The sequence below is a fragment of the Podarcis raffonei genome, chromosome 9, assembly GCF_027172205.1.
Source record: "Podarcis raffonei isolate rPodRaf1 chromosome 9, rPodRaf1.pri, whole genome shotgun sequence".
Classification (NCBI taxonomy): Eukaryota; Metazoa; Chordata; class Lepidosauria; order Squamata; family Lacertidae; genus Podarcis; species Podarcis raffonei.
In genome coordinates, this window is record NC_070610.1 from 72,736,818 (window position 1) to 72,761,673 (window position 24,856).

The following is a 24,856-nucleotide window of genomic DNA, read 5'->3' on the forward strand; positions in this document are numbered from 1 at the left end:
AGCATCTGTAACTCTGGGACTGTCCCTGGAAAATAGGGACACTTGGGGGGGTATGTTGTTGTTGTTATTATTATTACTGAAACATTAACAACAACAATGGGAAAGTTAGCCTCTGGTGTCATTTTCAACACTCATTCCTCATCTGCATTGTTGTTTTTCCACCATAGCTGCTACTATTAAAATAAAATTAAAAATTAAAAACCCACAAATTCACAAATACTGTTTTCATTTTATTGTGATCCTTTACCCCTGCTGGATTTCAGTGATTGCATCCACTGGAGTAAGAGAACATCTTTGAAGAAAATGCACAGCGAGTTGCCTGCAAACTCAAACCATATTATTTTAATAAACATCTGTATATGCCAATTTATATTCTTGCTCCTAAATTATGTATCATTTTAGTTTGGTCAGTAAATGCTAAAGAAAAGCTTACAGCCTCAAATATTTATGATGCATGTAAAATATTGATAGGAAGTCTTAAGTGAATTAAAATAAGGAAATGTATTTATGGTATCCTTGCCATCCACAAAGGTTCTGTCCCAGAGAAGCTGGGCTGATTTAATGAAGGATCTTGCATTACTAATGATGCAGTCCTACGCAGATTTACCTGGGAATAATCCCATTGAACTCATAGGGACTTACTTCCAAGTAAACATGGAGACAATCTGGCTACAAAGCTATAATTCTTTTCCAATTTACTCGGAGTAAACAAATGTTTATTTATTTGAAAATAGGAAGAAGTCTCAAGGGTGGGCTTACAGATATATTTGCCTCTTCATTCCTCCTCCCACCCCCCATCTAATGCCAGTTTACCAATGACCTTTCTAGAAAACAGAATGACTAACTATATGTGCATGAAAGTTATGTCATCAAATCTAGTTTATGTTTTCAATATTTCCTCCAAAATCAGAAGTAGGCAGGTTAATAAAATTGTCCCTAGTAACATTACACCCATGAAATAACATCATGAAAAAATGTTTTGATTTGAAAATACTTGTTTTGACTGAATTTTGGAGAACATTTTAAAATAATAATAATAATAATAATAATAATAATAATAATAATAATAAATTTTTATTTATATCCCGCCCTCCCCAGCCGAGGCTGGGCTCAGGACGGCTAACAACAATAAAATAATACAACATTCTAAAATAATTTCATTAAAAAAATACTTCAAATCAAATTAATGGCAACCATTAGGCTAGAGTTCTGTGAAGATTGCCAAAGGAGGGAGTCAGGCTGTGCCCTGGTCAAAGGCTTGGTGGAACAGCTCTGTCTTGCAGGCCCTGCGGAAAGATGTCAAGTCCCACAGGGCCCTAATCTCTTGTGGCAGAGCGTTCCACCAGATAGGAGCCACAGCCGAAAAAGCCCTGGCTCTGGTTGAGGCCAGCCTAACCTCTCTGTGGCCTGGGACCTCCAAGATGTTTTTGTTTGAAGATCGTAAGTTCCTCCGTGGGACATACCAGGAGAGGCGGTCCCATAAGTACGAGGGTCCTAGGCCGTATAGCACTTTAAAGGTTAAAACCAGCACCTTAAACCTGATCCTTTACTCCACCGGGAGCCAGTGCAGCTGGTATAGCACCGGGTGAATGTGATCTTGCAGCGAGGACCCCATAAGGAGTCTCAGCGTGGCATTCTGCACCTGCTGGAGTTTCTGGGTCAGTCTCAAGGGCAGCCCCACGTAGAGTGAGTTACAATAATCCAGTCTGGAGGTGACCGTCGCGTGGATCACAGTGGCTCGGTCAGGGCGAGAGAGGTAAGGAGCCAACTGCTTAGCTTGGCGGAGATGAAAAAATGCCGCCTTTGTTATAGCTGCAATCTGTACCTCCATGGAAAGGGAGGTGTCGAAGATGACACCCAAGCTCTTAACGGACAGTGCTGGCACTAATTGCGCCCCCGTAAGAGATGGGAGTTGCCCCCCCAATCCCATATCGTCCCGACCCAGCCAGAGGACCTCTGTCTTCGAAGGATTTAACTTCAACCGGCTCCCACGTAACCATCCAGCCACAGCTTCCAAACATCTGATCAGTGTGTCTGGGGCCGAGTCAGGATGGCCATCCATCAACAGATAGAGTTGGGTGTCATCAGCATACTGATGGCAGCCCAGCCCAAAACTCCGGACAAGCTGGGTGAGGGGGGCGCATAAAGATGTTGAAAAGCATCGGGGAGAGTATCGCACCCTGAGGCACTCCACACACCAGGGAGTGGCGCGATGACAGTTCCCCCCCAAGCGCCACCCTCTGTCCCCGACCAGAGAGAAACGAGCGCAGCCATTGAAGGACTGTGCCCTGGATCCCCACATTGGCAAGGCGGTGGTCCAGGAGTTCGTGATTGACCATGTCGACCATGTTGAAGGTTGCTGACAGGTCTAGAAGAATCAGCAGCCCCGATCTGTTCATTTTCCAAAAAAATTGTATTATTCTCTCTCTCTATTTTTTAAAAAAATGAAAGTAAAATAATTAGAGTATAACCCTGACCATTTCTACTCAGAAAAACATGAGAAGTGATTGCTGGATCTGGCCAATAGCCCATACAGTCAGGCATCCTGGTCAAACAGATGTCTGTGGGAAGCATGCAAACAGGATCTGAGCACAACTGCAGACTCTCCTTCCTGTGGTTTCCAGCAACAGGCATATTGCCTCCAGGACCTGAGGTAGAACATAAACACCCTAGTTGTTAGCCATCAATAGCGTTCTCCTCCATGAATTTGTCTAAACCTCCTTTAAAGCCATCCAAGTCGGCAGGCAACCCCTGGCTCTTGGGGGAGTGAGTGCCATAGTTTAACTATGTGTTCTGCCAATAACTTATTTGTTTCGTCTGTCTTGATCCCTGGCCCATAGCTGTCAACTTTTCCCTTTTCTTGCAAGGAATCCTATTAGGAATAAGGGAATTTCCCTTAAAAAAGGGAAAACGTTGACAGCTATGCCCTGGCCTTTCCAGGAAAGGCTGGGTGAAGCCTCCTGTATGAAACCCTGGAGAACTGCTTGGAGTGTGTGTAGATCAGGGATATCCAATGCAGTGCTCTCCAGATACTATTGTACTATAACTCCCATCATCTTCAGCCAGCATGGCCAATGATTAGGTTTTGGGAGTTGTTGTTCAACCCAGGGGCATCTTACCCATAGAGGTGTTGTGGGGTGCCAGGGTGCCAAGTTCTGGAGAGCGCCAGGGAAGAGGTGGAGGCTGGATGCGGTGCCTCCTGGCATCAGCTCGCTGCCCTTGCGCGCCTCTGCCATGCTGCACCAAAGCAGCGCTGCGGCCGGAGCCTCTGTCTGCCATGGCCACTGCAGCATGAAGCAAGCCAGCTGAGCTGGGAGACGCAGCGTCCAACCTCCTCCTCTTACCCGCCACAGGAGCTGCTCTCCAGCAGTTGCCCACCTCCTCCAGCCCCACCGGCAGCACTGTCCTCCCAAAAAAACCTCTGGTAAATGGGAGGCCGCCGGAGGGAGCTTTGCACCACAGCACCGGATATGCTTAAGACAGCTCTGGTCCAACCACACCTGGAGGGCACTTTGTTGGCTACCTGGAAGTAGACAATAAAAAGTTAGGCACACCAGTGGTTTGGTGGCTCTGTGGGTTGAACCACAGAGCCTAGGACTTGCCAATCAGAAGGTCAGCGGTTTGAATCCCTGCGATGGGGTGAGCTCCTGTTGCTCGGTCCCTGCTCCTGCCAACCTAGCAGTTTGAAAGCACACCAAAGTGCAAGTAGGTAAATAGGTATCGCTCCGGTGGGAAGGTAAACGGTGTTTCCATGCGCTGCTCTGGTTCACCAGAAGCAGCTTAGTCCTGCTGGCCACACGACCTGGAAGCTGTATGCCGGCTCCCTTGGCCAATAAAGCGACATGAGTGCCACAACCCCAGAGTCGGCCATGACTGGACCTAATGGTCAGGGGTCCCTTTACCTTTACCATTAAGTTAGCTTCCTATGTCCTGATATCCACACCCATTGGTGGGCGGTTTTCTGACCTAACCTGGGTGTAGCCACTTCTAAGTCCATTTTGAGCAACAGCCAGACTTTAACCTTGCTTCTGTGGCTCTCCCTGTCTCCCTTCTCATTTTTCAATATGTCATATTCCTATCCTACTTCCTTGTCTATCTGTCTGCCCTTTTCACCTGACATTTGATGGACCTCTTGGCCCCGAATGTGTCCAGCAAGTGCCTCTGCCACTGGGGATGCCCCACATCTCTTCATGCAACTTTCACCCCAACCCTGCAAATCCTTACTCTTCCCAGGGCCTGCTAGAGAGACATTTCGGTGGGTGCTGTGCTTGGGGGGCATTTGTAAGCATGCAAAAACCCACTTTGAATTAATCAAAACCATCAAATAACAAAAGCTTATAGAACGAGACCTTTGGCTCCATAAATGCTCACCCTCATTAGCCAGACTGGCGATAGGACATCTAAAGTGGGAATTGCCAATTTGTAGAAACCGCAATGAGAAACAAGACGGCAGCCAATTAAATGTGAATTCTTCAACATTGTTAACTCAAAGGTCACTCAGCTCTTTTTAGGGAGTCATAAATGGAGGATTCGCTACTAATTAGCAACATTGCCTCGACTCTCTCATCCTGGCCTTAACGAGCACAACCGTCCAGTGACTTTAAAATGGCATCTTTTGTCGGGAAGATGAAAGACAATAGGAAATGGTTGTTGTTTGAGAAATACAGGGTTGGGTTATTGAAGAATTTGACCCCCATATCATGAAATACTATGCTCTAGCAACATGACTCAGGCAACCCCATTGATTTCAGTGGGAATGTTGAGCACATGATTCAACCTCTTGAGCTGGAAACATTGGGAATGGAATACAGAAATCCTGAGCACATGTACTAGGGAGCAAGCTACTCTGGTCACATGGTGACTTACTTGCATTTAAGCATGCATTCTATTGCGCTGTAAAGAAGGATTTGCACACCTAATGCACACACACCCCTATCCAAGCAAGTGTCTACTTCTAGCATCCTTCTCTGTGCACTGATGGCAAGAATTTTGGTGTGACATGTGTGTAGGTCCTATTATTACTGCATAATATGCCCCAGGCAGTGGAAGACACTATTTATCACCCTTTTATGGTGAAATGTAAGTTGACTCAACCAGGTGGCAAATTAGTTTACAGGGTTTCATTTCGAACTGGTCTAAGTTAATACTTGCTAACATCAATCTCACAAGCCCACATTACCTCCTTGCCTTTGGACCTATAGGTATATAGGTCCCAGAAGTTGATTAAGTAAGAATGTGTTGCTTTGGGGGGGGGGGGATATCCATTCCTCGCTCTCCAATATGTAGATATAATGGTTCTTTTGAAGGATCAGTCTAATATCACATATGTAGGTCCAAGACCAGCACATTTATCCAATGAGCTTCTACACAACTACTGTGGACATCCAGATTTCTGAAAGAGAACTTTCAGTTTCAAGGGAGTGTTCTCTGCATAATTTGGGATTGTCAAATACCCACTTATAATTCATAATGGAAACCCTCCTACCACCAATTCATCACTTGCCCCAACCTGTCTCCACTTACAGCCCTGGCTGAGAAATGGACTCTTTGTCCTCCCTACCTCTTGAACAATTGCAAAGCAGTGTTGGCTGAATACCTTATATTTTTCCATCACCCTCACTCTCATCTGTCTATGATAATATGTATGTTGGCTAGCATAAGACATCACTGCCCAATTGGCTACTGGCATACTTGTCTTCTACCATCTCAGTCCATGTGCAGACAATTAGCTTCCAGTAGTGTGGGCAGAAGTGATCTTGGTCTGTCCTTATGGAACTTCAGTGGCACCCATAGTTTGATGCCCAAGCTGAACTCCATAGTCTCAGGCTTCCACACTGCTACTAAGACAAGGGTTGCTGGAGGTGATTTCCTGCTGGTTGAATGTGCCAAGTTAAACTCAGATCTCCAACTGCTGGCTGGTGATTTAATTGAAATTAATGGTTCGCTGTCTTATTTATTCAACACATTCATGCATAATAATACTTCTGAGTCCATTGCATTCTCTTTAATTGCTAACAATATTTCCTGCTGGTTAGATGGCTTCTTGTGACTGGACTACATAGAAATCTGCCTTCCACTGAATCAGAGGATTGGTCTATCTAGTTCTGTATTGTTTTCACTGGCTGGCAGCAGCTATCCAGGATTTTAGGCAGTAGCCATTCCCAGCCCCACCTGGAAACATCAGGGATTGAAACTGTGACCTTCTGCATGCAAATCAGATGTTCTACAACTGAGCCATGACACACGTGCACACACACACACACACACACACCCCAGATCTGTAATGGGACCCTTCAGATGTTGACAGATTACAATTGCTTGGATTTTTTCCCCCAGAGTGTCGGGGACTGGCAGAGCTCTGAAGAGTGTGTGGTGGCAGCAGGGGACCAGGAGTGCAACCCAGGAGAGGGGGGCAGCCATTTGTGGGGCTTGGTGGCACCCCATAAAGCAGAAGTCAGGCCAGAGAGAGGAGGAAGAATCAGGACAGTCCAAGATGGAGGAAGGTGCACAGGATGTGACAGAGGAAGAATAAACGATCTGGGTAAGGGAAGGGCCCATCTTCCCCTGTCCTGCTGTCTCCTAGAACCAGGAGGGGCGTGAAGAGAGAATAACAGTGCTGACTTCCAGTATCATATTGTGGGCATGCAACCTGTCAGAGGAGGATATATAAGTCGGAGGAGGGGAGGGCCCCCACTGAAGGGTCCAGACCTGTGAACAACTGCCTAGAGGCCAGGGGCGAATGAAGGCGTCGTGACACCCGGGGTGGGGCATTGCTACGTAGGGTGCATGTGTGGCATCACTATATACAATGCATGCGCCGTATGTAGTGACGCCACACATGTGCTATACATAGCAGTTTGCCGGTGGCGCCGCTCCAGCACTGTACGGACGGTGCTGGGATCCTCTGCTTGCGGCTGCAGCAGCGAACAGAGGATCCTCCACATGTGGCTGCGGCGGCATGATGGCCGCTTGCACCGCAGCGATGGGGCAAGCCCCTGTGGGGTGCCTTCTGGTCACCTTCCCAGACATGGCACCTGGGGCACACCCTCCCACACGGCATGTGCGTTACTTACCTGGAGTGGCAATCTGGGACTCAAGAGTTTGGCAGCTGCCTTAGATGGTTTTCTATTTGGAGGGATGCTTTGGGCTTCTTGAGCTTGAGGTTCTTCATCTCTGATCTAGAACAAATATCAGGGTAGAAAGACCCCCACACATGTAGGCAGGGTTGTTTTGCTCTATAATAAAGGCACATTGGGAAGGCCTATCTATCACATTTTGGGGATTCCTGTGAGAACAAGGTAAAAATATATTTAAAAAAACAAAAACCTTTTTGCTAACATGATCCAACAAGCCTGCTCTGAGGCACCAGGACCTGGGAGCTGCATATCTATTGAAAAAAAAGAAGAAATGAAACAAAACACTCTGGCATGTTCAAGCTTCTCTTTATTTTTTTCTTTTTCTAAAAGCTTATCTTTGATTAGGGCCCTCCTAGCATTCTCTTCTCCCTTTCCAGAGAAAGTATAATAAATTAATTCAATTAATTTAAATCTCATGGTATTCCCAGGCCCAATAATGATAATAATAATCCAAAAATGAGGTCTAAAGGGTCTCCACCATGAATTCTCATGAATGCGAAAAAGGCTGCCCCTGCCAACGTTCAGCTTTTATGCCTTTTCCGGCTCAAAATACTCCCTGAACGTTACCATGTAATTAAAGCAAGCCCTTGATGTTTCAGAGAACTCCAACATCATATAACTTTCCTGGGCTCTTTGCACTGTGGGATCTCAGCTTAGCAGTCTACTCATCCTCCTTGTCTCACTGCCCCTGCTCACGCTGTAGCTTTCAAGGTCCTTTAGAGACCCAGCAAAATGCAAGATGCCTAAATGTTCTCATTTCAGCTCAGTCTTGCTGCTGCAGTTGTTTTCTTTCAACTTGACTGTGCTTTTGCAGGGTGGGATGGGCAAGAAAGGGGGAGGGGGCATTTTTAGACCCAATTTAAGTAATTGTAATGATTGCTATTTGTTAACTGGGCACATCAGATGACAATTCCACTGTTAACAGTGTCCAGATCAAGGGAAGTAATAGTTACACTCTATTCTGCCTTGGTCAAACCACCCCTGGAGTGTTTTGTCCAGGTCTGGGCATCATAATTTAAGAAGGATATTGACAAGCTGGAACCTGTTCAGAGGAGGGCAACCAAGATGATCAAGGGTCTGGAAAACAAGCCTGATAAGGAACCGTTGGGAGAGTTAGGTATGCTTAGCATGGATAAAAGGACACAGAGAGATGATATGAAAGCCATCTTCAAATATCTAAGGGGCAGTCACATGGAGGAGGAGGTGGAGGAGGCGGAGGAGAAGGAGACTTTGGATTTGATATCCCACTTTATCATTACCCTAAGGAGTCTCAAAGTGGCTAACAATTTCCTTGCCCTTCTCCCCCACAACAAACACTCTGTGGGGTGAGTGAGGCTGAGAGAAGTGTGACTAGCCCAAGGTCACCCAGCAGCTGCATGTGGAGGAGCAGGGAATCAAACCCAGTTCACCAGATTACAAGTTCACTGCTCTTAACCACTACACCACACTGGGAGCAAGCTTGTCTTCTGCTGCTCTGGAGCGTAAGACCCAAACCAATGGCTTCAAGTTACAAGAAAGGAGATTCCAACTAAACATCAGGAACAACTCTCTGATGGTAAGAGTTGCTTGACAGTGGAACCAACGCCTTTTGAACCTCCCTTCACTGGAGTTTTTTAAGCAGGTGTTGGATGTTCATCTGTCTTGGATGCTTTAGCTGAGATTTCTGCATTGCAGGGGGTTGGGCCAGATGACTCTAAGTGTCCCTACTAACTCTACAGTTGTATGATTTTATTATTCTAATTAGAGACTTACTGTTCTCATTAGAACCCCTCCAAAAGCCATTGCCTTAATTCATCATGTGGTTGTACTCAATATTCTATTCTTAAATTCCAGACCCCCCCAAAATCCACCCATCAATTCTTGCCTCACTGCAGGGAAAGCTCAATTTTTCTGATGACTGCACTAGCACAATCTGGTGACTGGGCTGATTTGGATGACAATAGATGACCTAGAAATCTGCAGCTGGTGGGATACCACTTATACTGGCCTTGATAGCAACCACACAATGGGGTGGAGAGTGTTGAGGCATGAGCAGCCCACAGTGTGGACTGGGTCCACCTTTTCAGAGGACAGTCTGAAAGGCTGTCAGAAGATAGTCCTTTGTTTGATGGAGCTGTCTGCTTGAAGAGTAGCTTTGTCCAAATTTAAAGCTACAGTGAGCAGAGATATCCCTTGAAGAGGCCCATCGCCAGGAACTGTATAGCAGACTGAACAGGTGTACAAGGCATCTGACCACAATCCTCCCCACTATTTAAATTACAGTAAACTGAATTTGATTTTCGATATCAGCATATTTAGGTGGTGGTTGTTTCCTTTTTGCAAATCTGTGTCCCATTTCGTCCTCTTTTTAGGTGCTGCTGAAATGTCCACCTTAATCTGACAAACTGGAACGTGTCCAGAGGAGGGCAACCAAAATGGTCAAAGGCCTGGAAATGATGCCTTATGAGGAACGGCTAAGGGAGCTGGGCATGTTTAGCCTGGAGAAGAGGAGGTTAAGGGGTGATATGATAGCCATGTTCAAATATATAAAAGGATGTCGCATAGAGGAGGGAGAAAGGTTGTTTTCTGCTGCTCCAGAGAAGCGGACACGGAGCAATGGATCCAAACTACAAGAAAGAAGATTCCACCTAAACATTAGGAAGAACTTCCTGACAGTAAGAGCTGTTCGACAGTGGAATTTGCTGCCAAGGAGTGTGGTGGAGTCTCCTTCTTTGGAGGTCTTTAAGCAGAGGCTTGACAACCATATGTCAGGAGTGCTCTGATGGTGTTTCCTGCTTGGCAGGGGGTTGGACTCGATGGCCCTTGTGGTCTCTTCCAACTCTATGATTCTATGATTCTATGATTCTATGATCTGGATACAAGCCAGACTTGTTTAACCATTATTCTGTCCCTCCAGGTCTTCTTTTTCATGCTATTTATAGTGCTGGAGCAGATTAATGATATATCATCTCTGCCCTTTCAGAAACAGATTGATGGTGCCCATCCCTTGGTAACACCAGTCACCAGCCTTTGCTTCCATTAGTATGCTATTTTTGTAACTCCATGCTCTATTTGATGTGCTGTTCTACAGCATGTAAGGGGTATATCCCACTGACCAATTTGTCATTTCACCAGCTCTTGAAGAAATGGAAGGATTGGAGCTTGGATATCCCCCTTTCTTCCTTCAGCGCCATCAGATGCTTTTGTACCTCCAATGAAGAAAGACTTCTTCAACCCCTAGTAAGCATTCTACTTGTAGCTTAACTCAAGATGCAAGTTGGAAGAGTAAGGATGAGAGCACAACATTATTACTGTCACCAATTGTTGTTGTTATTTCAGAGTATTCCAACATGGAATATTTCCAATATTCCAACATGGAATATTAAAATGCAAAATCTAAGGAATCAACAAAATTAAGTACATAAATAACTCCATAAAACAAGCAGGATGCATTCCATAATCACTACCTAAAATATGTAATACAGACCAAAGTGAATTTGGGTGCGTTAAATAAGTCATAGAATCATAGAGTTGGAAGGGACCACAAGGGTCATCTAGTCCAACCCCTTGCAATGCAGGAATCATTCACCCACAACCCTGAGTCTCATGCTCTATCAACTGAGTTATCCCAGAGCTACAAGCCTTGAGTTGAAGAGGAAACTTTTGATGGTTACTTAAGGGAAAACCTTGTCCCATATATCCCTGCCTGGCAACTGTACTCGTCAGCAGGGGCACTGATGAGAATTCTACATGCCCCAAAGATGTCCTTAGCTTGTACAAGAAACTGGGCTTTTAGTGTTGCAGCTTCAGCCCTCTAGCATCTGTGACTAGCTAAAATTAAACAAGCACCTGGGCATGAAAATGGGATGCTCTACCACTGGGATACAGTCCTTCCTTGTTTGGGAGGGAGCTATTACCTTCATGCCCTGCTTGTTAGCTTCCCAGTGGCATCTGAGAAGCCACTCTGAGAACAGAATGCTTGGCTAGACAGGCCTCTAATTTGATCATGGGGGGTACATGTCACCCTGAGGTCATTGGAGGAATTAACATGATGAAAGTAACATTTTGAAGGATGCTTTTGCTTGACATATATGAGCCACAGGAGGATGCAAGATAAATTTAAGGTACAGAAGCTCATGCAGTTATGTGTTTTAGAATTGACTGTTAAAAGGTCTTAAAAGCTAGTGAAATCATTAGGCTAAGGAAGGTAGGTGAGTGTGTTATCCTTCATCTTAGCCCAGTTTCTCTCATTCCAGTTATGGATATTATAACTGCCAAGTTGTTTTGAACAGCCAGAACACTCGTCTGGCAATTTACATCAGCGGCAAACAACTTGGATAGCTTTCTTAGATGCAAAATGCTTTTTGATGGGAAAAACATCTGTAAAGATTGCTTCTCTGATTGCAAAACCCTCTGGAAACCCACCCCCCTTCCTCCTATAGCTATGTGAGTTATTTTACTGGGAAAGTAGCTGTTTTCATCTTAGTTCAGAACAGCCCCCTCTCCCCTCTACCACCAAGCCCCTGCTGGAATAGCCACATATTCCTAAGAATTAAAATGTGGCAGGAGCCTAGCTCAGTGTATCTCTTCCAAAAACCTGGTCAGTGTAGACAACACTAAGCTAGATGGACAAGAGATCTCATTTGGTATAAGTCAGCCACTTATGTTTCTGTGCTGTTCCTAACCCCACACCCACTGAAATTCTAAGGAATCCTGCAAATTGTTATTACAGTGGTACCTTGGGTTAAGAACTTAATTCATTCTGGAGGTCCGTTCATAACCAGAAACTGTTCTTAACCTGAGATACCACTTTAGCTAATGGGGCCTCCCACTGCCGCCACGCCGCCGCCACATGATTTCTGTTCTCATCCTGAAGCAAAGTTCTTAACCCAAGGTACTATTTCTGGGTTAGCGGAGTCTGTAACCTGCAGCGTCTGTAACCCAAGGTACCACTGTATTTGCTATTATTTATTCCATTTATATCTTGCCCTTTCTCCCCAAGGAGCTCATTTCCTCCTGAAATGAGGCAGAGCAATGGAAGCCTCTTTCTGGTTGAGAATAAAAGTTCTAAGAAATAGCAGGACATGTTTTAAGAACGTAGGGCAAGGCTGCTGGATCAGGCCAGTGCCCTTCTAGTCCACATGCCCATGAAAATCCTGTAAGCTGGACCTGAGCACAGCAGCACTCTGCCAAGCTGTGATTCCAAGCAACTGGTATTCAGAGGCATGATACCTGTGACAGTGGAGGTAGAACATAGTTATCATGACTACAAGCCATGGTTAGTGTTTGGGCAAAAACTAGTCAATTCTGGTGAGTGGAAGCTCTCCAGAGTTTCAGGCAGAGATAGAATCATAGAACTGTACAGTTGGAAGGGACCCAAAAGACATCTCCTTCAACCCCCTGCAATGCATGGATGCTAAAGCATCCATGACAGATGCCCATCTAACCTCTGCTTATAAACTTCCAAGGAAGGAGAGTCCACAACCTCCCGAGGAAGTCCATTGCACTGTTGAACAGCTCTTACTGTCAAAAGGTTCTTCCTGATGTTTAGTTAGATTCTCCTTTCTTTTAATTTGAAGCCATTGGTACTAGTCCTACCATCCAGAGCAGGAGAAAACAGAGCAGGAGTAGATCTTGCACATCACTAGCTATCTAAACCCTTTTATTTGAAGAGAACAAGAGTTTTTCCACAGACAAGGCATGTTATCTACTGATGATTAGATTTGGACTGAGTGAACTTATGTCGAGGGCTGGAACTGGTCTGTAGACCTTCACTTGGCCACCCCTGCACAAGGAGATCATCCATGATCCCTTCTAAGAAGAAAAGAGATATTGGTTATGCTTCTTATCTAGGATGAATAAACTTGAACCCGATTCTTCCTTGTCACTTTTACTAAAATCTATCAAAGGAATTAGCAGCATTTTCATTCCTCACCTTTTTTTTTATAAGATATTTATTAAAGTTTTAAAGATTTATATAAAATAGAAAAAACAAAAGATCTTTTGTTCTTCATTCCTCACCTTCACAGCAGTAGACCTGTGCATGTGTATTCTTCATGGCTAGCAAACACAGCTGATCTTTGAAACATTTTCTTTTGTCTTACTCACCCATCTCAATACAAAAATCCTCTAAAGGACATTGTTGATGAATGTTTGGAAGTTTGAGCCAATCTACCTCCCAACAGCTCTCCTGAGAGGCTGGGACATTAATATTAGCATGTTCTTGCAACCCACAAGCACCTCAGTGTCACCATTTATCTTATTTACTTCCACCGACTAAAATGTCAAGCTGATACAGTGGCTCTAAGTCACTCAGGAGGACTCACAGCAAAGTGCAAATTCCAAACTGGGGACAGCAAGCTCCCAAGAGGGCTGAGCCAAGCATTTATTCACCGAATCCTGCAACCTTCCCATTTGCCTGTGAATTGTTCGTGAAGAGACTGCAAAGAGCTCTCAAACATTATGGATCATCTGCATTTGCTCAGGGCGATCAACGCTCGCATAAGACCAGCTATAGCACATTTTGCTTTGGAAGGGAAAATGATGACATTTCTCTTCTTGTATTCAGCCTGCAATTGCTTCTGATCCTGACCTTCAGGTCAAATGGTTCTTTTCAAGTTGCAGGAATAAACATCAGCAGACTTGATTCCTTGGTATGTAGGAGGATTCTGACAAAAATGGTGAAGGAAGCAGAAATTTATGCAGTTCACGTGTTCTTCTGAGATCAGGAGCAGAAATCAGTCACACAAATAAAATGGATATTCATTCAAAACATCAGAAAAAGCTCAATATGGAGGCCAAATGGCCGAAATATTGGGAAATTTTGGAACAAGAAGGAGACAAATTGAAATTGCAGAGTTTTGAGAAATTAAAAGATAAAGTGCGAGACTGGCTTCACTATTATCAAATAAGGGAGGCTTATAATTTGGACAAAAAAATTGGCTTCCAGGTGGAAAAATCAAAATTGGAAACAGAACTGTTAGATCCCAAAACAAAGACACTTTCAAGAATGTATAACTTGCTGTTGAAATGGAATACTCAGGATGAAACGGTTAAATCTGCTATGATTAAATGGGCACAAGATGTTGGACATAACATTATGTTTGCTGACTGGGAACAGTTGTGGGCCACAGGTATGAAATTTACGGCATGTAATGCCTTAAGAGAGAATATTATGAAAATGATATACAGGTGGTACATGACACCAGTCAAGCTTGCAAAAATCTATCATTTGCCCGATAATAAATGTTGGAAATGTAAAGAAAATGAAGGTACATTCTTTCACCTTTGGTGGACGTGCCCAAAGATTCTTTCTGGGAGATGATCTATAATGAAATGAAAAAGGTATTTAAATATACCTTTCTGAAGAAACCAGAGGCCTTTCTCCTGGGCATGGTTGGCCAATTGGTGCCAAAGAAGGATAGAACTTTCTTTATGTATGCTACAACAGCAGCAAAAATACTTATTGCAAAGTATTGGAAGACACAAGATCTACCCACCCTGGAAGAGTGGCAGATGAAGGTGATGGACTATATGGAACTGGCGGAAATGACTGGCAGAATCCGAGACCAGGGAGAAGAGTCGGTGGAAGAAGATTGGAAGAAATTCAAAGACTATTTGCAGAAACATTGTAAAATTAATGAATGTTAAAATGATGTTGGATTGAAATCAAGTGGCCTTAGCAACAAGATCAACAAGAATATGTAAAAATGGATTGATAACAGATGAAAATATATAGTTATAACATGTTGAGATATAGAGTTAAGATAAATGAAAGAAGGTAAGGATTTGCTGAACTAAGCATGTGATTGGGAATACAAAAAAGGGAGGTGTGAGGAGGTCAGGGAAATAAGCAAACGAAATTTAAGATATGAAAATATTGATTTGTTTTTAATTTTTTCTATTTATTTTTTCTGTATTTTGTATCTTTTTTTTCTATGTAATTTTGGTATTTTTTGTATTTTTCTCTTTTTTTCTTTTCTCTTGTCTTCTTTTTATTCTGTAATTTTCTTCTTTTTGTAAAACTTCAATAAATATCTTTTTTTAAAAAAGATACTCATTCAAAACATTATTATTATTGTTTTTTCAAGCCTACAAATGATGCACAAGCAATTACTTTTCTTTAAATTGTTTTGGGATTTTCCTTTACATCTTGCCACCTTCCCAGGCATGTTTGGTGAGGAAACAACAAAAGTTCTTCTCAGTGGCTGCTCCCAGGCTGTGGAACGCCCTTACAAAGGAGGCTAGTTTAGTTCCCTCTCTGCTTCCCTTTCACCCACAGGCAAAGACTCTTTTGTTCCAAAAGGCTATGAACCACTTTAAAAAATGGCTGTTGTGCCAGGGTTTTCTGAGAGTGGGTGTTGTCTTTTCTGTTTGGTGCTTTTAAGTGCTTTTAAGGTGTGTTTTTTCCAGGGCTGTTTTTAGCAGGGTTATTTATTTGTGTCCGTCCCCCCCCACCCAATATTTATATTGATCATATGTTTTTAGTTGTGTCTACAGTGGTGCCTCAGGTTAAGTACTTAATTCGTTCCGGAGGTCCGTTCTTAACCTGAAACTGTTCTTAACCTGAAGCACCACTTTAGCTAATGGGGCCTCCAGCTGCCCCCACACCGCCAGAGCACGATTTCTCAGCTGGTGTCTCGTCAAGGCAATGGGGCTCGTTTTCAGGGATTTTGGAACCAAAAGCAAAATGTAAGTGGTGAAGAAGTCTAAGATTCATTAAACAGCAGGCATATTACACACAAGAGTAGGACAACACACTAAGCAAGTAGATGACAATCCCTCTGTTCAGCTGCGGGGAGGTCCAGAGATACAACAGCAGAGAGATACCCCAAACTGGCCAATGGGCCAACGCAGCACCTGTGCCAACCCTCTAGGTCTGCTCCGAAACTCAGTCTCTCTGGGTCAAATACTAGGGCTTATATCCATGAGGTGCAATTGCTAAACTAATTACTCACACCTGGCACCAGAGGTCTCAGGATCCAGGCTGGCAGGTAAACATGATACAGTTGTGTTCTCTCTGAACAGGAAACACTCCAGTAAATTAGGAATTCAAGCTTGGAAGACAGTCAAGTTAGAATGATTCAGCGTTAAATTACTGTCAGACTTAGGAGAGTGGTGAGGCCCTGATTTTCTGACAGACTACATATAATGATGACATAAAGGACCAATTGTTCCAGGCCACTGTACCACCTTAAGATACAAAATGTCTTTCAACGTTTCCACTACAACTGGGTGTAGAATTCTGCTCAGTCGCATCTTTCTTCCTGGCCTCTGTTTTGCAAACTTGACAGCTCCTTGCCTCATAACATAACAAGTATGATTTCTTTGCACCAATCAAATGTGGATTAAAAACAACAACCCATAAAAAACATTCTGAGGTGGATGGGTGTGACTGTGTAGTTAATTATAGTTTGCTTTGTTATTAACTACTTTTCCATGAATATACATAAGCCTAAATAGTCCATTACGGTTTAATTATACAGCCATTAGAAGGGGAAAATTGCTAATGAAAGCAGCTATAACAAAAAAGTCTATAATTTGCAAGGGGGGAGACCCACAACCCATGCAAAACACACACTATAGATATTTTCAAATATCTTAGCAAAACTGATGACTCCTCAAGGATTTTGGCATTCCAATTAATAGCTTTTGTACCTTATCAGCCCTTTAATTATGCAGAATTATGAGTGTGCAGGCATTGGGAAGCCATTTATGTATCATTTTAACTGAGATGGCTTGTTATACACTGCAAAGTGGGCATTTTTTTTCTTACACCTGAGCTCGTTCTCCACCATCTGGGGTTTTCTTTAGCTGTAAACTTTAAAAAATTCATTAACCTTCAGAGTAGGAGTTTTAGAGCTCAGCCTCCCTTCTGTTGCCTTAATGGCTAATTACCTGATACATTTGCTCTCCTTATCCTGTCTGTAACATTTTGAGCAATCTGATGTGCTGCTGTCAACAAAATCTCAGCATTCTAAATTGATTCACCAAGATTTGGCATTTTAACTTTAGGCTGACTGTACTGAATCATTCCAGCAAATAGGCAGCACAGAAATCATCAAAATCAGGGGCGGTCAATGTGGTGCATTCCAAATACTCTTGGACTTTAATGGAAAAGTGGCCTTATGAGCCATTGTTGCCAAAGAAGATGACACCTGATTGGCTCTCTAAATCCTCATTTTTCTGGTTATTTGGCTATAATTTTTGATAGAATACAGATAATTGAACAAACTTTGTTGCATTGCATTCATCTTTAAATTATCTTTAAATTGATGTATAATTTTATGGTATTTCCCCAAAGAAAAGTGGTGCTATGAGCCATCAAACCTCGGAAATACACTTTTTTCCAAAATGTTTCCACAGTTTTGGCCACTAGTGTACAATGCCCATCATCCTTGAACATTGGCCGTGCATGGTCAGGGACGTCGAGTGGCTCAACAGAGCTAAACATTTGTAAAAGGAAATATGAGGTTATAATAATGTTAAAAATGTAAAATTAATAAAAACATTTATTGAAAAAAGAACATTGGTCACGCTGGGTGAGCCTGGTGGGAGTTGTTTGGGTCCATTCACATCTGGAGGACACTGAGTTGGCTAATCATGATTAAGAGGTTCTATGTGGGCTGGGGGGATGCTATATAATCTGTCAAGTTAGCTGGTGTTCTTTAGCCTAGTGGCACTGAGGTGGCAAACCTGGGTCTGAGGCAATGGTGGCTGGTGACCATTGGAACCAGGAGGGCAGAAGGCCAACAGTTGGTGAAGCCAGTGACAGGTGGAGCTAGCTAAATCTACTCACCAAGAACTTACCCTTGCTGAATTCCACAAGAGCATCCGTGAAACTAAGGAGGAGGAAGCTAACAGCCAGGACCACCCCTAGGACTTGTAAGTAAGAAGGCAGGCAGGTGGGCTTGAAGGAATCAAGAATGGCATTGGTATAAAAATGGTATTAAAAAAGAACGCCCTTTTTAAAAGTATTTACAGTGGTACCTCGGGTTAAGTACTTAATTCATTCCGGAGGACCGTTCTTAACCTGAATCTGTTCTTAACCTGAAGCACCACTTTAGCTAATGGGGCCTCCCGCTGCTGCCGCGCTGCCGGAGCACGATTTCTGTTCTCATCCTGAAGCAAAATTCTTAACCCGAGGTACTACTTAGCGGAGTCTGTAACCTGAAGCATCTGTAACCTGAAGCGTATGTAACCCGAGGTACCACTGTATTTAACATTTTAAACATTACATAATGATAATTCCACAACATTTAACATTTTAATAATTATTGTTGCTGTCATTATCCCACTCTTCCTCACCTAAGCTCCCAAGTCATCTTATAGCATTACAACACCATATTTAAGAGAGTTTAAAACAACTTACAACCAGAAAGAGGAAGAGAAAAGAGGAGAAGAAAGCACACTCCTCCTTAACAAACTTGGCAAATTAAACCAATGTCTTACTCAGCACTAGGGATGGGGTTCACTCTTCCATACCTGTTCGTCTTTCGATTGCGTTTTCGTTACTCAAACCCAATTTACAGTGGTTCACATTTTGTTACATTTGAATGATCTCTGCCTGATATGGCAATTTGAAGAAGAAAAAATCTTATTGTTTTCGATTCTTCTGATGGTGGTGTGATCACATCTTACATAACGCATGCCATTATATTCCTATACTTCCACTATTTACAGCACTGCTGCTGTTATTGATTGCCCATCACCAAGTAGCTCACTGCCTCCAGGGGGCAGGAAACAAAGCGAAAATCACTGCCTCTGTGTGAATGACACAGATCATCAGGAAGGCATCCCCCTGTGGGACAAAACCATTTAGCCCAAAAACAATTCCAATCCTCTTGCTCAGCCTCCCTTCTCTTCTGCTTCTCCTTGCCAAGTTTGTAAAAATACTACTTTTTTAAACAATAATAATGTATTCAGTTAAATATATATATATATATATATATATATATATATATATATATATGCAACATTAGCGATAATTATTTCAGTAAGATTCTCATTTGAAGCACTCAGATGAATGCATAACATTTTTGCATTACAGAATACCCCACACCGGGTGGGTGAGGGTTGGACTGTAATGGCCTCTGTCTGTAAACTCAGCATGCAGCAGCTGTGAAGAAGGCAAATTCCAATGCTAAGGATCATTAGGAAATGAAGGGAAAATAAAAATGCCAATATCATAAGGCCATTAAACAGCTCTGTGGTTCAACCACATTCAGAATTCTGTGTACGGGTGTGTTCGCCTCACCTCGGAAAGAATACAGCAGTCTGTAGAGCTGGAAAAGATCTGGAATAGGTCAACCAAAACAATCAAGGAGATGGAGCAACTCCCCTATGAGGAAAGGCTGTGGAATTGGGGCATCTTAGTTTAGAGGAAAGGCGAGTAAGAGGTGAGATGCTAGAAGCTTAAAAACATTGTGCATGGTATGGAGAGAGAGAATAGACATCCAATTGGACAAATAGATGGAGGACAAGGCTATCCATGGCTACAAGCCATGATGACTATGTTCCACCAACACTGTCAGTGACAGTAAGACTCAAAATATCAGTTGCTGGGAATCACAGATGGGCAGGGTGCTGTTCTGCTCATGTCCTGCTTTTGGACTTCCCACAAGCATCTGGATGGTTGGCTGGCTGCAGTGAGAACAGGATGTTGGACTAGATGGGCCTTTGCGCTAATTCAGCAGGTTCTTCTTATGTTCTACATGGAAAATAGTGTATATTTTGTTTCTTCATTTGCATGAGAAATAATAATAAGAAGAGTTTGGATTTGATATCCCGCTTTATCGCTACCCTAAGGAGTCTCAAAGCGGCTAACAATCTCCTTTCCCCTACTCTCCCACAACAAACACTCTGTGAGGTGGGTGAGGCTGAGAGGCTTCAGAGAAGTGTGACTAGCCCAAGGTCATCCAGCAGCTGCATGTGGAGGAGTGGGGAATCGAACCTGGTTCACCAGATTACAAGTCCACTGATCTTAACCACTACACCACACTGAAAAACATGATATCAATATATGATGACTTAATGATGAGAGATGAGACAAAAGAAAACTTGTGTACCTCAAGAATTCCTCAATTTTGCACAACAATGTATGAGGCTGTTACTCTCAGAAGTTCAGAGAATAATTTAGATTCTCCTTAGGTTCTTATATTATTTCAGTAGCATGAAAGTTTGAAACAATTAAACTAAACCTCTGCAGTATATATAACCAGTACAGGGAGTCCAAAAAGTTTCAGATCATTCTCTTATCTGTTTCACCATCTCCTAACCATACAAATTCTGTAAGTCTGGTAATCATACTGAAATACCACATTTTAATAACACCGTTCTTTTTCAATAGGTATTCATGGTATATCTTATTTGGCAGCAATTAACATTTCTGCTGCTACTATTAAGTTTCCAGCAAAAATACATTCTGGTCCTACTTCAGTTTTCAAATAATCTAAAAGAGCACACAATGGAATTGGTGTTATGGAGCAGGCATTCATATTGTCTATATTTTTAATATCATTCTTCCCACACTTTGAACAATTATTAATCACATTACATTGCTGTTGCTGTTTAAAAATGTTCCCTTGGTTATTCACCTTTATGAATAATGTCAATCTGGATGTACTGATACCACATAGGTGTTTATGTCTCCATACAATCTGCAAGCTCAGAAGTGTGAGATGTGAAGCTGGGATGGTCAGTCAAAAGGTGTCACTGCCACCAGTAGGAGAAGAAGAAGCAGAACCTGCCACAGTCCCACTCCCCTCAGTGATGCCAACATGAAGAAGCAGTTCAACCACATGATGCAGCTGACCAACTCGATGGTGGGCAGAGCCCAGAGAATCAGAGTCCTCAGTGAAGATCTGCTACAGATTGAGAGCCTTCTCAACAATGTGTATACCACACTTCCTGCAAGCGGCTAGGCTTGTGTTGGCATGGGCAACCTGGAACAGATGAAGAAAAGTGGCGCGGAAAGCTCAGAATATTGTATCTTCCCCATTTTCATGTAATTCTCCCAATAACAGTCTGCTTCTGGTTCCCCACACTTCCAACATTTGAGTATTTTAACATTTAAAAATAAATACATATTAAAATTAAATTTAACTACTAGTCTACTTTTTCCAGTTAAGAAAGAAAGAAAGAGAGAAAGAGAGAAAGAGAGAAAGAAAGAAAGAAAGAAAGAAAGAAAGAAAGAAAGAAAGATGGATTTTGTGAGATCTTAGGATAGTGATGTGGTAGCCATGGCCTTCCAGATTCTATGGTACTGCAGCTCCCATCATCTCTGACTCTTGACCATGTTGGCTGGGGCTGATGGGAATTGGAGTCCAGGAACATCTGCAGGGCCATAGACTCCCCATCCTTTCCTTAGGTGAAAATATTTCCTTGCACTTTCCCTATACTTGCTGTGTAACTGCGATGTTCACATTTAGCTTTATAAAATGTTGGATATTATTGTACATTGCAGCAAATTCCCATGAAAAATGTTCAGGTGGTTTTTGAGTGTAACTCTGCATTAAGGTCTGGGCTGGGGTGCTAGCCTCTGCGTTCCGTCTTTGCGCAATTAATTTAAGATGTATAGCTATATAGTGGGAAAGTAATTCAGGACAAAACATTCCCCATTTATTGCAAGGCTTTTGCAGAACCGTAAGATCTTTAAAGGCCATTTTGCTGCTGAGCTGGATTTGCAGTGCCTGTTTCACACTTTTCCACTGTATTAATAATAAAAATCCCTCAGCCACCGCATCCGAGATGTAAGCGTGGCTCCTCCCCCAATCATACCCTCGAAAACTGTCCCAGAAATTGTCAGAGCCCTTTTGAATGCTGCAGACAGTAGCTCCTCAAATTGGAAGGGGGTGAAGAGCCCCGCAGAACTGGGGATCGAGTTTCAGCGCAGCACAAAAAAAGAAGCATTTTTGTGCCATTCTGTTTCACAAAACATTCACATTTCAGCAGGGAAATTCAAATTCATAAAATTTAGTTCCCCAACAGTCTAATTCCATACCATTTCAGTTCTGCTGGCACTCAATCATAGGTATGACAAAACAAAGTACTTATTCACACAATACCTTGTTAAAGTATGGGATTTGCTCACACTCCATGCAGTGACGACCACCAACTTGGGTGGATTTAAAAGAGGATTAGACAAATTCATGGAGGAGAAGGCTATCAATGGCTATTGGTCATGATTACTATGTTCTACATCCACCGTTGGATGTGGTAGTCCTCTGGATATCAATGGTTGGGAATCCCAAGTGGGGAGAGCATTCTTGCACTGATTCCTTGCTTGCAGGCTTCCTGTTGCCATTTGGCTGGCTACCGTGAGAACAAGATGTACGTAGGAGGAGATGGTCCTTTAGTTTATGATCTATTAGGGACCATCAGCTTCATTGAAGCTGGGACCATCTTATGTTCTGAGACAGGACTCCAAATGGCAAGGCATCTATCAGGACGCAAGGACGTTTCTTCTGAACAGCACGTACTGTCCATGGAAAGGAGAGCGCTAAATCAAATCTTATCTTCCTTGTTATTACAGCTTGTACTATACTTTTCAGGAGAAATTAATATCCTCCAGCAATGCGCTGCTATAAAAGGCAACAGACGGGTGACCACGATCAGAGAAGTAAACCCTTGTACTGTTCCGATTGCTGTTGGAAATCTACCAGTTGTGAAATGAAAATGTGGATGAGCTCACTTAAGGAAACGGAAATGGATTTAAGTGGGAAAGCTGAGCCAGAATGCACTTTGATTATTAAGGCTGTCAAGTTAACCTATTAAAGAGTTCTGAATTAACCATCTGAGTTTTCAGCTATGAATCAGTCAATTAACTAAGAAACTCTACACTTCCATATTACCTAATTTGCAAGAAGTCTTTCCAAATGTACTGCAGAGATTCTTCATATAAAAAACCTTGCAAGCCTCTTTCTCTGTGATTTTTTGTCTGAAAAAAAGTGGAGCAAAGTTCAGAAACTACTGCAGGGGCAGAACTTCCACAAAGACCAGACAGGGAGGGGTTGGCAGGTAGACAGAGAGAATTATCTGACATGCAAACAGACAAGGCGAGAGAATTTTGTTGTCACCCAGGCCAAGGCTCAGGCCTGACCTAAAATAATATATAGTCATCTCAGGCAAAAGAAAGTCAATGGGTTGCCTAGATAGATCTGCATCCTGGGGAAATATAGATTCAGCCATCTCTGTGCAGCATGTGCATCAAATAACAAGAGCCCACTGTGGTTTATGTATCCTTTACAGAGAACAGGGAAGTGCAACCTTACTCCTGCTTCTTGATCTCTCCGCAGCTTTCAGCACCATTGGTTGGAACAAGTGCTCAGACTCAGTATAAGGCATATAGGAAGAATACATATCCCTATATCTGTAACACTTTAAAAAATGGTTTTGATGGGGGGTTTATTTCTATTTTTTGTAAAAAGCTATGTGTTGTATTGGCAAAGGCAAGTGACATAAATCTGTTGTTGTTGTTGTTGTTTAGTCGTTTAGTTGTGTCCGACTCTTCGTGACCCCCATGGACCAGAGCACGCCAGGCACTCCTGTCTTCCACTGCCTCCCGCAGTTTAGTCAAACTCATGCTGGTAGCTTCGAGAACACTGTCCAACCATCTTGTCCTCTGTCATCCCCTTCTCCTTGTGCCCTCCATCTTTCCCAACATCAGGGTCTTTTCCAGGGAGTCTTCTCTTCTCATGAGGTGGCCAAAGTACTGGAGCCTCAGCTTCAGGATCTGTCCTTCCAGTGATCACTCCGGGCTGATTTCCTTAAGAATGGAACATAAATCTGTATATTTAAATAAATATGTTTCCAAATATCCCAGTTTGCATCTGTGCTGGATCACAAATTGTTTTTATATATGAAATCATGTTCATTGTTGATCTTTTAAAATCACTTCAATAAGTTTTATAGGATGTTTTATAGGATGAGTGAATCTGCCAGTTTTGGTTTCTTCCATAATCTCTTTTTTTCCCCAAACTCAAATTCAGCTTTCCATATTTCCATATCAGTTTATGATTCTTATTATTGAAGTCCTTGTGAATATTCACCAGTATTTTAGTGTAGATTTCTTGCCTAACATCCTTGTATGCAATTTTGCCGAATATACAAATGCATGCTAAAAGATTCCCCCCCCCCCATGCACTTGTGTATGCATTTGTATTCACACTTCCCCCTAGCATATACATTTTGGTACACACTGTTTGGCTAGAGAGCGGCTGTGATTAGGTCTGTGCCTCTTTTGGGGAAAGTTAAAAATAGGTAGGTTTCTTCCCCCATACCTAACAGGAAGTGATTCATAAATGGAAATGAATAAATAAAGGAGATTAATGGAGCAAGAAAGAGAAAGACTAATGAATGAAAAGCTGGAGATCTATTGCTGCTGGTTATGGCTAGATGGGCCACTGGTCTAATTCAGTGGAATCCAGGTTCTTCTATTCATTTGATGGGCAGGGTTGCCATCTGCAAATCCAAGCTAAGAGCTTTGAAATCAAATGAAGAAACCCAGCGAGTGATCTATCAGAATAGGATATTTATAGAGTTGGATGTCTGGATGCTGTTTTAATTTTTCCCATAGGAAGCTGACTGTAGTCACACACACACACACACACACACACACACACACACACTTAGAAACCATAAAGTATTTCCTGTCCAAACGGTCATTTATCATTGGAGTTGTCAACACTGCCATTGCCAGTTAAAGAGTAATTATGGCGCATTTTGTAGCTTGATTTATTTGA